This window comes from Periplaneta americana, chromosome 1 (genome assembly GCF_040183065.1).
Source record: "Periplaneta americana isolate PAMFEO1 chromosome 1, P.americana_PAMFEO1_priV1, whole genome shotgun sequence".
Lineage (NCBI taxonomy): Eukaryota > Metazoa > Arthropoda > Insecta > Blattodea > Blattidae > Periplaneta > Periplaneta americana.
The window spans coordinates 185,857,829-185,871,902 of record NC_091117.1 but is presented as its reverse complement, the minus strand read 5'-3'; the positions used below and the strand labels follow the sequence as shown (position 1 = coordinate 185,871,902).

At 33.4% G+C, this 14,074-nt stretch overlaps 1 long non-coding RNA gene across 1 annotated transcript in view; it reads right to left on the bottom strand.

Annotated features, from left to right (window-relative positions):
• The window catches only part of LOC138705179 (uncharacterized), a 55,284-nt gene that overhangs the window by 20,440 nt on the left and 20,770 nt on the right, over positions 1 to 14,074 (bottom strand). The window lies entirely within an intron of this gene.

Genomic DNA, 14,074 nt, shown 5'->3' with positions numbered 1-14,074 from the left:
CAGTCAATGAATTGAGTCACTTAGTTCTCTATGTTATTAGTCATCCTCAATTTTAAAAAAGTTAAGATATGAACTTGATGGGGCGGTCAAGGCTGCAAGACAAATATTACAAACTTTCCAACCAGTCTGTTGAATTAACTAAGCAGAGCCGTGGAATGAGGTAAAACTAAAACCGAAGAGGAAATAATTACACTGTATGTATTTTTCTGACTAGTACATCTTTATTTCTTCACAGTATGACATTAGGCATTGGCAGTAACTGTGATTTATTAAAATAAACAAGCAAAACCTTCATGTCTAAAATTTTTCCATTATACAATTTAACGGATATTATTAAGAACAGGGACGTGGCTTTGCTAATGTTTCTTCACTGTCTTCAATACATCTCACTTCTACATGGAACATTTCGAAAAATCTGTTATTAGCGACTTTCAGTGATTTCACACGGTTGTATAGAATCTTTCGCACTCGTCATGATTGTGGACTTTGAGATAGTCTTCCAAATTGTCTAGTGAATTTCATGATGGGAAGGTACTTGGGAGTAACATAAGTACCACATTGTCACACCAATGTCTTTAGGAAAATGGCGTTCCTCGTTAGTCTGTAATACATATTAATTTACGAATATTTTCCATTGCCTTAAATGAAATAGCCGATAACATAGGTGAAGTCCCTCGACATCTTCATGTGCTAATCACGTAACTTTGTATTCCAATTCCCGATTATTATCATATTTATATTCCGACAGTTGCATTTGAATGGGTGCTCGAAAAAACAGGCTTACCATCATTTGGAAATAATGGAGAAAAGTTAAATTTGAATTTATGTAATAACAAAATATTAATACAAAGAAAATAATAATAATATTACAATTATAACAATAATACTAATTATTATCATTGTTATATTATTATGAATGTTCAATTATTCTATTTTATACGAAATTAAGATTGGAGATGTTTAAGAGGTGCTTCAAATATTTCACGAATCACAATAGAGAGGGAGATAAAATCTCGGCCTTCACGATTAATCTATTCTTATAAATAAAGATAACACAGTAATTTTAGTCTTGTCAAAATTAAGTAGTCATATCAGATTCTCCAAGTACAGTTTTTGCTTAGCAACTTGAAACTCACTGCTGAGTGCAAAAGTTTCCTATTGACGTATACCACGTTCTTATTTATATCCAGAGGCGGCTCCTCAGGGCAAGCAGGGTAGGCTAAGCATACCCCAAACACATTTGGAAAAACCTAAAATTGGGTATTTATCAATAGACTAATAAAATCAAATTAATCAAAATATAATTTATCGAGTATTAAATTTATTAAGATAATTATATACTCTTGTCTAGCTTCTTAGAAATTCTTCAATTAACTATGAATGGGATTTTTTTGGGTTAGTTGGACATTGATTACTACTGGCAGTTCGATTTATCCAACAAGAATACACTGGGCAGATCACAATGCGTCTGAAGGTAGGCAGTAGCGAAGTTAGCCGACCTTCCGCGTAACTCCAAATCTGGCCCTGGAGTAAGCATTAAAAGAGGTCGCTATTCTAAATGCTTTCTTAGCGCATGCGTTCAATGCTTAAGCCAGCGCGTTTGAATTCTGCCTGCTCTAACGAGAACCCACGAGCATTATCGAACACCTATGATTTGCGAAATTTCTGTTTGAAAGTTTCACGAGTTGGAACGTAGCCTGTTACGAGTACAATAACAGTTTTTAAACAGTGTGTTTTAAAAGATGTGATTTTTTGCAAGTACCTACTGTGTATTAATGTTTAGTATATTTGGTGATTTATAGTTAATGCACAGTGATAAAAATATTATATTATGACTGATATAATAAGTGAACTGTTACGTTACGCTGTCCGTTTTCGCGTCGTAATGACACTGAAAAGAGAAGTATTTTGGACAATGGACGACCCACTCCTGCATTAAGCTCTATTATTCATAAAGTCAGTGCTAAAGGTGCAAGAAAATTTAATCCTTCATAGTATGAAACACATAAATGGCTAACAGGAAGTGAAGTTAAAGCTAAGCTGTACTGTTAGCCATGTTTGTTATTGTCATCTAAAGAAGGTACTCGGAATCAGATCATATCTGTAACTCGGTAAATCTAAAGAGACTTGAAAAAAATTTGAATCCAATTTCGGAAATGTCTGAACAACAAGGGTTGCAAGACAACAATATAATAATAATGTAGGAAAAAACTGACAAATTATGAGACGGCTGATTGATGTAACAGTATTGTTATGTAAGCAAGAGTTAAGTTTTCGGGGGACATGATGAAAGTGAGCTCTCATTGAATAGCAGGAATTATATAGAAATGTTCTGTAAATTTTGCCTACCCTGGACATTTGACTACGAGCCACCACTGTTTATATCCTTATATTTAAATGCTTCTACTACGTACATCCTGCTTAAAATTTAGCTTACACGATTTGGGAAGAGAAAAGGAGCTTTCAATTGTGGGACTATGTAGAGTTCTAGTCGTTTTTATTGTGATCGAATCTGTTCCCATTATCCCAGTGTTTCGAAATGTCCAATGAATTCCCTTAATATGATACGCACAGAGCGGGGATAATGTACTTTGCTTTACACAATCTCTTAACAATATTTATAATCACAATATTAGATAAAAGTGATTTACTCTAATTAAATACACTGAACAACAAATTTTTACTTTTTGTCTTGCTCCGAAATAAAAATATTTTAATATTACTAATATGTGTGCCCTAAATCTGAATTTAAAATCCAAATTGCCCCTCACGTACCATTTTTCAGGGAAAATTAATTGAATTTTTTAATGGCAAAACTTATTTGTTTTAAAATTTTCACTGCTACTGATAAAATTACAACACACTAGGGATTCAAAATTCCTCATAATATTTGAAAAATGTGTACTAGATACAAAAATAATGTTACGTAGTTTGAAAAATATATCATGCATATAATGAGAAAAATCTCGGAATTTGAACTAACATTTAAAATAATTTTCTGGATGACTTCTGTTTATAACTAGACCCGGGACTGTATTTTAGAAGGAACCAACAATAGTCTGCAAGCATGCTGGATGATTATCTTCCTTTATATCGCCTTTCCATTTCAGATATTTCTTGATGAAATCTTTGCCCATGCTCGTCGCTTACCGCTCCAAAGTTAGGAGGAAAGACATCCAAATGTGGATATAGAAAGTGTATTTTGAGAGACATATTACACTCCATTTTGTCATATGCACTTGACATGGTTTCCGCAACAAGATCCAAGTAGTTCTCAGCCCTAGAATTTCCAAGGAATGTTTCTTATCTTGTTCCTTTTGCAGAGATTTTACCCTCAACATTGTAGAGAAGGAGAATTCGACGTTAGCTGTAGACAATGACAACGTTATAAGTATTTGGAGCAATGGAAATAGATTTTAACATAGCTATCCAGAACTCCCATTATATCAACATTATGTAGACACTTGACACACTATATGGAATATTTAACTTTTATAATGTCTTTGTTGTTTGTGCAGAGTGTCTGATTTAAGCCGTTCATATTTGTTTAGGCAGACCAACTATCAGTTCAGTCATGTGGGAGGTATTTAATAGTTTCACAGGCGGAAACAGAGGTTTGTATTAACGTCCATGTAAATGTCTTCGTATGCTAATGTTATGTTAAACATATGCAATAAATACGTTAATTATTTACTTTCTTTCGGCTTTCCAACGTTTCTTATAGTGCGTTTATCATTGGATAGTGTTTTATTGAGTCATTTGTTTTTCTTATAGTCCCGGTATTATATTTTCTTAATGCGGAATTTATCTCCAGCCTCTCAGATTAATTTGTTTCGTTTCATTCGCAATTAACAGCGCACAAAATAAAAAAGAACCTTTAAGAACAGAAAGCGTAAATATATAATTCATTTTTAAGAAGCCGTCAACGCTTATCTAATACAATTATTGTGGCTAGATTACACAAATCCTATTTTTACATTTTTACTGAAAAACGTTTTCGGCTCAAAGTAGCCATCTTCAGATCAATTGCATGAAACCTGCTGAACACATAGTATGTAATAAGTTAACAAACAAGTGTGCATATGAAGGGTTCAGAGCCATAGTGGGCCAAGCGCCATTTATTAAAAACGGAGAAAGCAAGGGTTAAAGTTAAGTGAATACCATAGTTTAATGAAGGTTGGTATATCATTTAGTTTTAATGTGTATACTTTATATTATTTGCTATATGTTTCAATTGAATTATGGTAATAACTTCATTTTAACCCTTATTTTCTACGGTTTTATTAAATGGCACTTGGCCCACTATGGTTCTGAACCCTTCATATTATATATGAAAGCATGTGCTTTACTGAAACTATAGCATGTGTATACGTCCAATATTACCGGTAAAACAAATTAAAACATAAATAAAACAATTGGCTAAAATTAATAATTAATAACAAGTGTGTAAAGAGTATGTAATACAAATATGAGCAAGACAGATGTAATTTAATTCCTTTGTATTACTTCGTGTGCCTAATAGTGAACAATTTCGTGAATGACATATTCACAGTATCATAAAAGACTCGAGTACATGTGGCGAGTAAACGATTTTACAAGTTAAAACTTAGATACTAAGAGAATGTGATGTATTTGTAAGTGACACAATAAAACGAGATAATACTGGTTCCATAGAGCTTTAACAAGTGGTCAGTAGCCTATTGTGACCCCTAAATATATTACAAGATCTTCGTGTTTCGAAGCATGAAGATGGCTCCTTTGAGTCGAAAGCGCTTATCAGTAAAAATGTAAAAATAGCATTTATGTAATCTAGTCACAATTGTATTTGATAAGCACTGACGGCTTCTTAAAAGTAAATTATATATCAAGGTTACTGCTTATCGGACATTCAAAATAGTAAGAAAAGAGAGAGCGTAAAGTTTTAACACAATTCATTAATTCATTTAAAGATATCGTGCGTATGACTGTGATAGTGGACTAAAATTAAAATTGTCTGAAATTAAATAGAAACTTATAATAATATAAATCGAGCAACGAGGCACGAATGGAACTCAAAAAGACTCAGCAAATTTTCTTCCGTAGTCAAACATTGTATCATTTAGGTACCACATATTTCTTTTATAAGCCTATGTCAGATTACTTTCCACATAATTATGTTGCTATGCTCAGTGAACTTTCGGGCATCTGGAAAATGATTGTTAAATTCGTTTATTTGGAAGTTTCGTGAGTTATAGCTAGAGACTGTCACCTATGCAGTACGATCGCTCTCTTATTCTAGGGCTCTCTAAAGATTAGGAATAATCGTCCGCCATTTTGGTTCTTTCGTTGCCGGTTGCGGCTAGAAGACGAGGACAGTATTTCCCGCTGCGTTAACATTTATCATTTCGTTACTCTTATGATAGTCAGTCAATCGCGCTATATATATATATATATATATATATATATATATATATATATATATATTTTTTTTTTACTGATAGCTCAATGTCCAAGGAAAGCATTGAAAAAAATTCGAAATCAAACTCTTTTTTGAAAAGTGAGGAAAGAAAATACTAATTTCGAATTATCTTATTCAGAATAGATATTAACATCTTGAAAAGTTGGTAAGCGGTATACATTTTCATTTTCCATATTACATTGGGGGCCAACACGAGAGAAATATTGAGAAAGAATATAAATTACTTTTAAGAGTGTTCATTCATAAGCGACATTGAAGTTGACATTAAACCTCCGTAAGCAACTCGTCTTAAAGCTTGGTTTTTCTGAACCGACGCATGCGAGGTGCGAGGCCTGCCTCGAACAAATCCGGACTACACGACAGATAGTGAGTGGTTTCTATTTCTGCGAGGTGCGCGGTCTGCGTAACTGTGAAGAGAGGCCTCGCAGCGTCGCCTCGCACCGATTCGTCCGACCGGATTTGTGCGAGGCGCGAACTGCGAGGCTTCAGCAAATATCTTTGGATCTAGAGAGAAGAAACAATTTTGGTTGCAAAGAAGAGGGTTATATATATATTTTTTGCGACAAAGAAAGTCAACAGGGAACTTCCGGAAGGAAGAATCACAGCAGGTGACCAACTGACAGCAGTGACCAGAGACCTTTTGAACAAGACAAGGGATGCAGCACGACTGAAGAATTATAAATTTGTATGGACAAGAGACGGTAAGATATTTGCAAGAAAAGATGAAGCCAGCCCCGTGAGTAAAATCACTAATGTTGACGATGTAAATAATTTGTAAATACTATTGTGTCGGTAACCACGTTTAATTATACAATATAATTGACTTAAAAATGGCTAGTAATACTATATTAAATGAAATCCATCAGTGCAAATTTAATAACAATAATAACACAATGGTTTTTAACGATTTACTTCGCTGCAATGAGTATATTACCAATATTCTATCAGATCTTAAAATATTTCACTTAAACATTCGTAGCATCAACAAAAATTTTTCCGAACTCTGTGTTTTACTTAATAATTTTTCCTTTTACTTTGATATTATAGTTCTAACTGAAACCTGGCTTGATCATGACTCTGGCTATGATATTAATGGTTATAAAAAATTTGTTAAAAGTAATAAGTATAATAAATGTGATGGTATAGTTGTATATTTCAAGGAAAACATCGTAGTGTCTTTAAGTGATATTGACATTTCCCATTGCAACGCTATACATTTTCAATTAACACTTATTAATGATACTCTTGTTAACCTAACTGCAATTTACAGATCTCCAAAACTATGCAAAAATGAATTTCTGAAAAATTTTGAAAGCTTCTTGTCAATATACAAAGATTTAAACAACCATGTTATTCTTGGTGACATAAACATTCAAATTTTAGAAAATAGATTAGATAATTTTGGCAACACGTATTTAAATATCATGCATGAATATGGATACGTGAAATATTTAAATTCCATTACTCGTCCATCATCCAATTCATGTCTTGACCATATTTTCCTAAAAACGGGAAATAACTTAAATTTTATACCTGGAGTATATGCAAGCGCAATAACAGATCATTATATGACTTTTGCATTGTTGTCAATCAGTAATAAAAGTATTAGCAGAGAAGCCACTGAACCTTCGGACAATTATAAGCTAATTATAAACCATAAAAGCCTAATATCAAATATTAATAATATTAATTGGGAATCTATATTCTACAATGAAGACGCAGATACATGTTTCGATAATTTTTATAAAATACTCTGTAACCTAATTTGTAAATATTCTAATCATGCCCCTCTCAAATTTTCAAGTAAGTACAAAAAAATTAAACCTTGGATTACCACAGGTATTGTTAAATCAATACGATCTAGGGATAAGTTAGCTAAGCAAGTTAAACGAGACCCACAAAACAGTGTTTTATTAAATTACTACAGAAAATATAGAAATATTCTCACTAATGTAATAAGAAATCAGAGAATCAAATATTATTCTGAAAAATTTAACAAAAATAAAAATAATCCAAAGCAATTTTGGAAGACCATAAACGAAGCTACTGACACCCAATGTAATAAAAATAGTATATTAAAAACAATTATAAGTCGAAATGGAATAACAATTGAAAATAAGGAAACTATCGCAAATGAATTTAACGATCATTTTACTAATGTAAGTCATGACATCGTATCTAATATAAAAAAGAAAGTATTTGGTACTGATCACTATAAGCTTTATAATAAAAGTATATCATCTATGTTTATGTTTCCTGTAAACGAATGTGAAATCATTAATATTGTAAACAGTTAAAAAAATAATGTGGCTCCTGGTATTGATGGTATTACAACAAATACCCTGAAACTTATTATCGAAGCTATTTCTAAACCACTTGCCTTTATATTTAATTTGTGCATATCTCAAGGTGTATTTCCCTCAGCCCTAAAACATGCTGTGGTGATACCAATTCACAAGTCTGGTGACAAAAGTAATCTTAATAATTACAGACCCATTTCACTATTACCCAGTCTCTCTAAGGTATTTGAAAAATGTATAAAAACACGGTTAATAACATTTTTAGAAAAAAATAAACTACTAAATGATAATCAATTTGGTTTCAGAAAAAATTTGTGCACTGATGATGCTATTATGGCAGTTACCTCAAAAATAATTCAAGAATTAGATGTAGGAAATAAATGTCTAGGAATTTTTCTAGACTTACAAAAAGCTTTCGATACGGTCAATCACAGTATACTTTTGAATAAAATGGATAGATTAGGAATTAATGGAATTGCTTTAAAATTATTTAAATCTTACTTAAGTAACAGAACTCAAGCAACTAAAATAAATGATCACCTTAGTAAATCACGTAACATTGATATAGGTGTACCTCAGGGGACGATTTTAGGTCCTGTTTTGTTTTTAATATATATCAACGATTTACTTAAAATTGACATTGAGAAATATTCTGGTACTCTGTATTCTTATGCTGATGATACTGTGGTTATATTTAGCGGTTCGAGTTGGAATGAAACTTATCAAAATTCTAACAGTGGTATTAATATTATTAAAGAATGGCTGGATGCTCACTTACTTTCTTTGAACGTTTCTAAAACAAAATTAATACCATTTTCATTAACATCACATGGCCTTGAGCAACTAGAAATAAATAATAATATAAGTATAACTATACATGATTGTAACCTACCTACTTGCTCATGTAACGCTTTGAGTATATCCTCACAAGTTAAATATTTAGGCATTATTATTGACCAACATTTAAAATGGGACAAGCATATCTCCTTTCTGTGTAACAGATTGCGTAAAACAATCCACAAATTTTCCATTCTACGCTCTTATTTACCTGTTTATGTTCTGCGTACTGTGTACTTAGCTCTGTTTCAATCAATAATTCAGTATGGTATTTTAGGTTGGGGAGGAATGGCAAAATCGACTCTCCGTCCTTTAAATCTGCTCCAAAAAAGAATTATCAAAATTTGTCTATATAAACCTTTTGATTACCCAACAAAATTAATTTTTCAGGAATTTGGCGTATCAAATCTAGAACAAATTTATAAACAAAAATTGCTGATTTACTTCCATAAAAACCACAATAAATTTAAATATGATCCTCATGAATACCAGACGAGACAAAACTACAGTTTCTTTCTAAATACTCCCAAATGCCACACAACTGCTGGATTAAAACACAGCAGAAATTTTGGACCCAAAATATATAATACATTAATTAGAGCTTACCCTGAGCTAAGTACACTTAACACACATAGATTTAAGAAACAAATCAGATTAATTATTTAATTGTTTAAGCTAATTGAGTTAAAATTGTTACTCTAATATTCATGTACTTCTGTATTTTCTATTTGTATATAGACCCTGTTATTACATGCTGTATGTATTTTACCATTTATTAATGGTATTGTGCTCAATGAACTCTCGTAATTTTGTGATATATTTTGTATAACTGATCTGAACTGCGCCCGAGCACGAGCTTCTGCTCTTTCGGGCTGCAATGCCTAATGTAGCTCAAGTGTATAGTATTAATAAATATTATTATTATTATTATTATTTAATAAAGTAACTTATCTAGGAAAATAAAACAATTAAAATTTAGACACGTGGAATAGAGAAAGACGGTCTACTGGACGCAAATAACCGTGTATCTAGCAGTAAAACAGTACAGGGAAGCGTAAATTTGCATACATAGGGTAAAAGAAACCGGCATTCGTACCTATGGTCTGTCCAAAACTACTTCCGACCTGACAAATGGGGCCTTTAGCATGTTACCATGGCAACCATTCAAATCAACCAATCACGAGAGACGCGTAACCATGGTAACGGGACGGTGTTGCCGTGTCTATGTTTACAAGTTGCATGTGAATACCACGGCCTAGTGGTGAATACAGCGCCCGGAATGACTTTGAGTTGGCTGGTTACCGCGTGTTTTGTGTGAATTAAAAATTTATTTAGTTGTATTATTGTTTTAATGTTTCGATAATTATTGTGTTTAAATTATATTACACGTATTATCTTCGTTGTTATAGGTGAAGTGCGTGCGTTTTCTAGTTTCTGCGAGATTTTCTAAACAGGTGACTTGTGCAATGTCGGAAGGAAGAAAAAGACAGGCGGAGAACAAAGAATATTGGACAAAGTGCCGCGTTAAAGAGTCAAGCGAGAGAGAGAGGGTGTGTAGTGTAAGAGTATTTTGAGAGGGAAAAAGATAATGACGGGCCTCTTTCACCTTTGGCGCAAGTCGTAATGAGAACTGATGCTTGTGTTAAAATTAATAAGAGCACTGTTATCGATATTGGAAAAGGGAAAGACCGTGTAGATTTTTAATCATAAATATTTTTACAGTTTACAATTTTTTTCAACGCCTTTCTAACAATATTACACTGAAGAATATCGGCACTCATAAAAGTAAAGGCTTCGTATTAAATTTAAACCTGTTTTTACAGTTTACAGTCCTTTCGACGGTATTACATTGAAGACTACTGCTGCTGCTGCTGCTGCTGCTGCTACTGCTACTACTACCACCACTACTACCACCACTACCACCACTACCACTACTACTTCTTATAATAATAGACTAATAAAAATAATAATGTACACAAATTTTAATGTCTAGTGTTCAACAAATTGGTTAGAAATATATGTGTTCACGTCAGCCGTTCATTACTGCACTCTATCGGCAGAGCACTCGCTTACACGAAAGATGGGCAACATGACAACACTGCTTCCCCTTCCTTGTAAGCTGTTAAGTCGGAAGTAGTTTTGGTCAAGGTATAGCTTTTTGACGAGACGATAAAAGTCACCCTCGGCTCCCTTTATTGCGCATGCGCTATTGGTGAAGAAATTCCGCTTCCGGTGTGACGCTGAGCCCCGTTGTAAGCATAAAAATGTTTTATTTACCGCAGTAATTGTGAACTGGATTTCTTTTACTTTCATTCGAGATTGATGGATTAGTTTTCAAACTTCTGTAATAATGCCTGTGGTATGCAAACATTGCAATACCATATTTAGTAACAGTCGAATTTAAACAGACATTTAAGACATGTACATAAAATAGAGCACGTGAACATGATATCGTATCAGTAATATTATATCTTTCTCTTGTAAAATTTTCAGTTTTGGAATTACAAGGTTTTGATCGCCACCCGACGATGAGCCATTAATTTCACTGTCATTAATATAACCCAATTTATCATTGTATTCCCGTTCACTGCACTTTCAGTGGGGACAATTTTCTTTATTAAGCATTTATCCATTATCAGTAGTTATATAGCCGTTGCTAATCAATTAACGAGCACACACCTACGACGACGATCATAACAAAAAAAAATCAACCTAAAAACGAGTGTTGATAATGGTTAGTTTTAAATTTTGGGTAATTAAGTAGTAATCATCAGCCAGGCCATCTTCCCGTAATAGAGATCCAGGATAGATACATTACCAAGTATACACATATATTTTAATAATTGTGTAGAAACAAACCATCGTCAGGTCATATCGGCCAGGCCATCATCTTACTACAACAGAGATCCAGGGTGTAAAGTGGATACTGGATGACAAGTTAATCATATACAAACGAAATTTAATAAAAGAAAATACATATGATAACGAAGGTGCCCTGGACCTCTATTGCGTGAATATGGAGGCCTGGCCGATTATTACTACATAATTACCATACACTGTTAATTAACTGTTAGCTCTGTGTTATTTCCGCTTGGTAAGACTTAGGACCATTACTGTTCGATCCCAATAGTTCATAGATTTGAACTGAACTACAAAAATGTGGATCATGGATAGAGAAGTGGAGTCACTCTGTTGCGTGTGTGAAGATTCACCGATCTCAAATTCAGGAAAGATAGCGGCATTGTGAATTGCTTTACTAACATGTTCGACAGCTGACCTCCTCTATCAGTGATTTAGATGGATAAAAACATTTAGGGCCTACAGGAACTCATAAAGTTAGTGGTATGTTTCCTAATTTACCATGATATTTAAAATGCTATTGTTCTAAGGGTGTCCCGATTTGTTCTTTTGGTTGGTTCCTTGTCCATTTTGTTACTCAACTGTGGAATAATAAATAATAATGAATATAGGTTTATACCAGTAATAATATATATATATATATATATATATATATATATATATATATATCTTCTTTTTTCCGAGATGTTCCAGTCGAACCAAACCACTACTCTCTATAGAGTTCAAATAATAATCTTTGGCCTATAACCTACTTCATCTTTCAAACAAATTAATTCAATTTTTGGCTAAACTAGTGCTGAAGTAATTCCCCGCTTATATACATGTTGCATATACGAATCTGTGACAGGTTAGATTTGGTTAGTTTAGGGTTTTGTTACGCCATGCATATATTTGTCTATGATGCATATACGATCAACTGTATCTACATAAAAAGAAACCCTTATAAATTCAACAATTTTCACTTCCGAAATCACCAGAACTACTTCAGCGCTAGTTTCGCCGCTTTATTTACATAGGAATATCTCTTCGAATTGTTAACAAGGTTGAGATCACTCTTAATTTTACTGGATGTGATGCCCCTGGTTTTATAAATTTGGACACAAAGTGTCTTGCAGCCCCTCTGAAGTTGGCACCTACGTTTGGTGATATTTATTTGCATATCACGAGATTCGTAAGTTGGTTTACAATTGAAATATCCAGAACTACCTCAGCGCTAGTTCTTGCCGCTCCTCTGAAGTTGTAGATGGAATATTGTGTTAGCCAAGTTTAATATCAATACTACCACCAGAAATTAACTCTTAATACATATAGCCTATCAAGACTTATGAGGAAATATTCTGGAATACAATTATACGAAAATAAGGTTTGACTTGGATAACAGGAGCTGGAGTAATAATTGTGAAATCTATCAATGCACTATTATTATAATTACGTAACTTGTATCACCGAAATGTAAATAATATATGATCGTGACGAAGGTGAATCTAGAATGCGGTGAATAAAACAATTTTTATGCTTACAACGAGGCCCAGCATCACACCGGAAACGGAAATACTACACCGATGGCGCATGCGCAAAAAGAGAGCCGAGGGTGACTTTTATCGTCTCGTAGCTTTTTGTACCTAGCTTTTTCTCAGGCTGTCATCTAGCGGCTGAAAAATGAACTATGTGAGAGAGATTTGTAGTGTTTTACATCGATAAATTATCTAAATTCATATGCGCGTTCAAGGAACGAATGTGTGATAAAAATTAATAATACAGTAAAAAAATAAAACAATTAGATACATGGAGTGTTGACAGATTACTGCAGATATCAGTCGTCTCCACACTCTAAAAAAAAAAAAGTCCTTTTTCTCATTATCTTGATCCTATGATCGAGGCTCTGTCTGATACATCTGTTATTATCAGGCCGTACATATTACGCGATGAAATGTGTCAGAGGAAAACAATGTTACATACACCTCAAGTCTGATTAGTATAATACTCGTTTGTGATGTATGCTATGAAGGGGAAATGGAACTGGCCACCCTATTCTATTATCTCCTGGCTCAGTTGCCTCATGAATGATGCCTTATTGGTGACTGTTGAGTAAACGTACATACATACATACATACATACACACACATACATACATACATACATACATACATACATACATACATACATACATACATACATACATACATACATACATACATACATACATACATACATACATACATTAAGCCTTGGTTTTTCTGAACCGACGCATGCTCGCCTCGCACAAATCCGGATTACGCGAGAGATAGTGAGTGGTTTCTATAGCGCTATCAGGATGCATGTCTAAAGAAATAAGTTACCATATAGTCAATGACCGTTTAAGTCAATATAATTAGAGTGACTTGCTAAGGAGGTTACCCTTTAAGCTACTTTTTAAAAATGTTTATTATCTTGCAGCCCCTAATACTTTGTGACAAGGAATTCCATTGTCGCGAGGTGGATACTGTAAAAGATTATGAATAACAAGATGTTCTATGAAGTACTGATAGACTAAAATTTCTTTAAGGTGGATTTCCCAGTTTATGAAACTTCGACACTGAACGAAATAAAATGTGCTCAATTGAACTTAGTACCTAGTCAA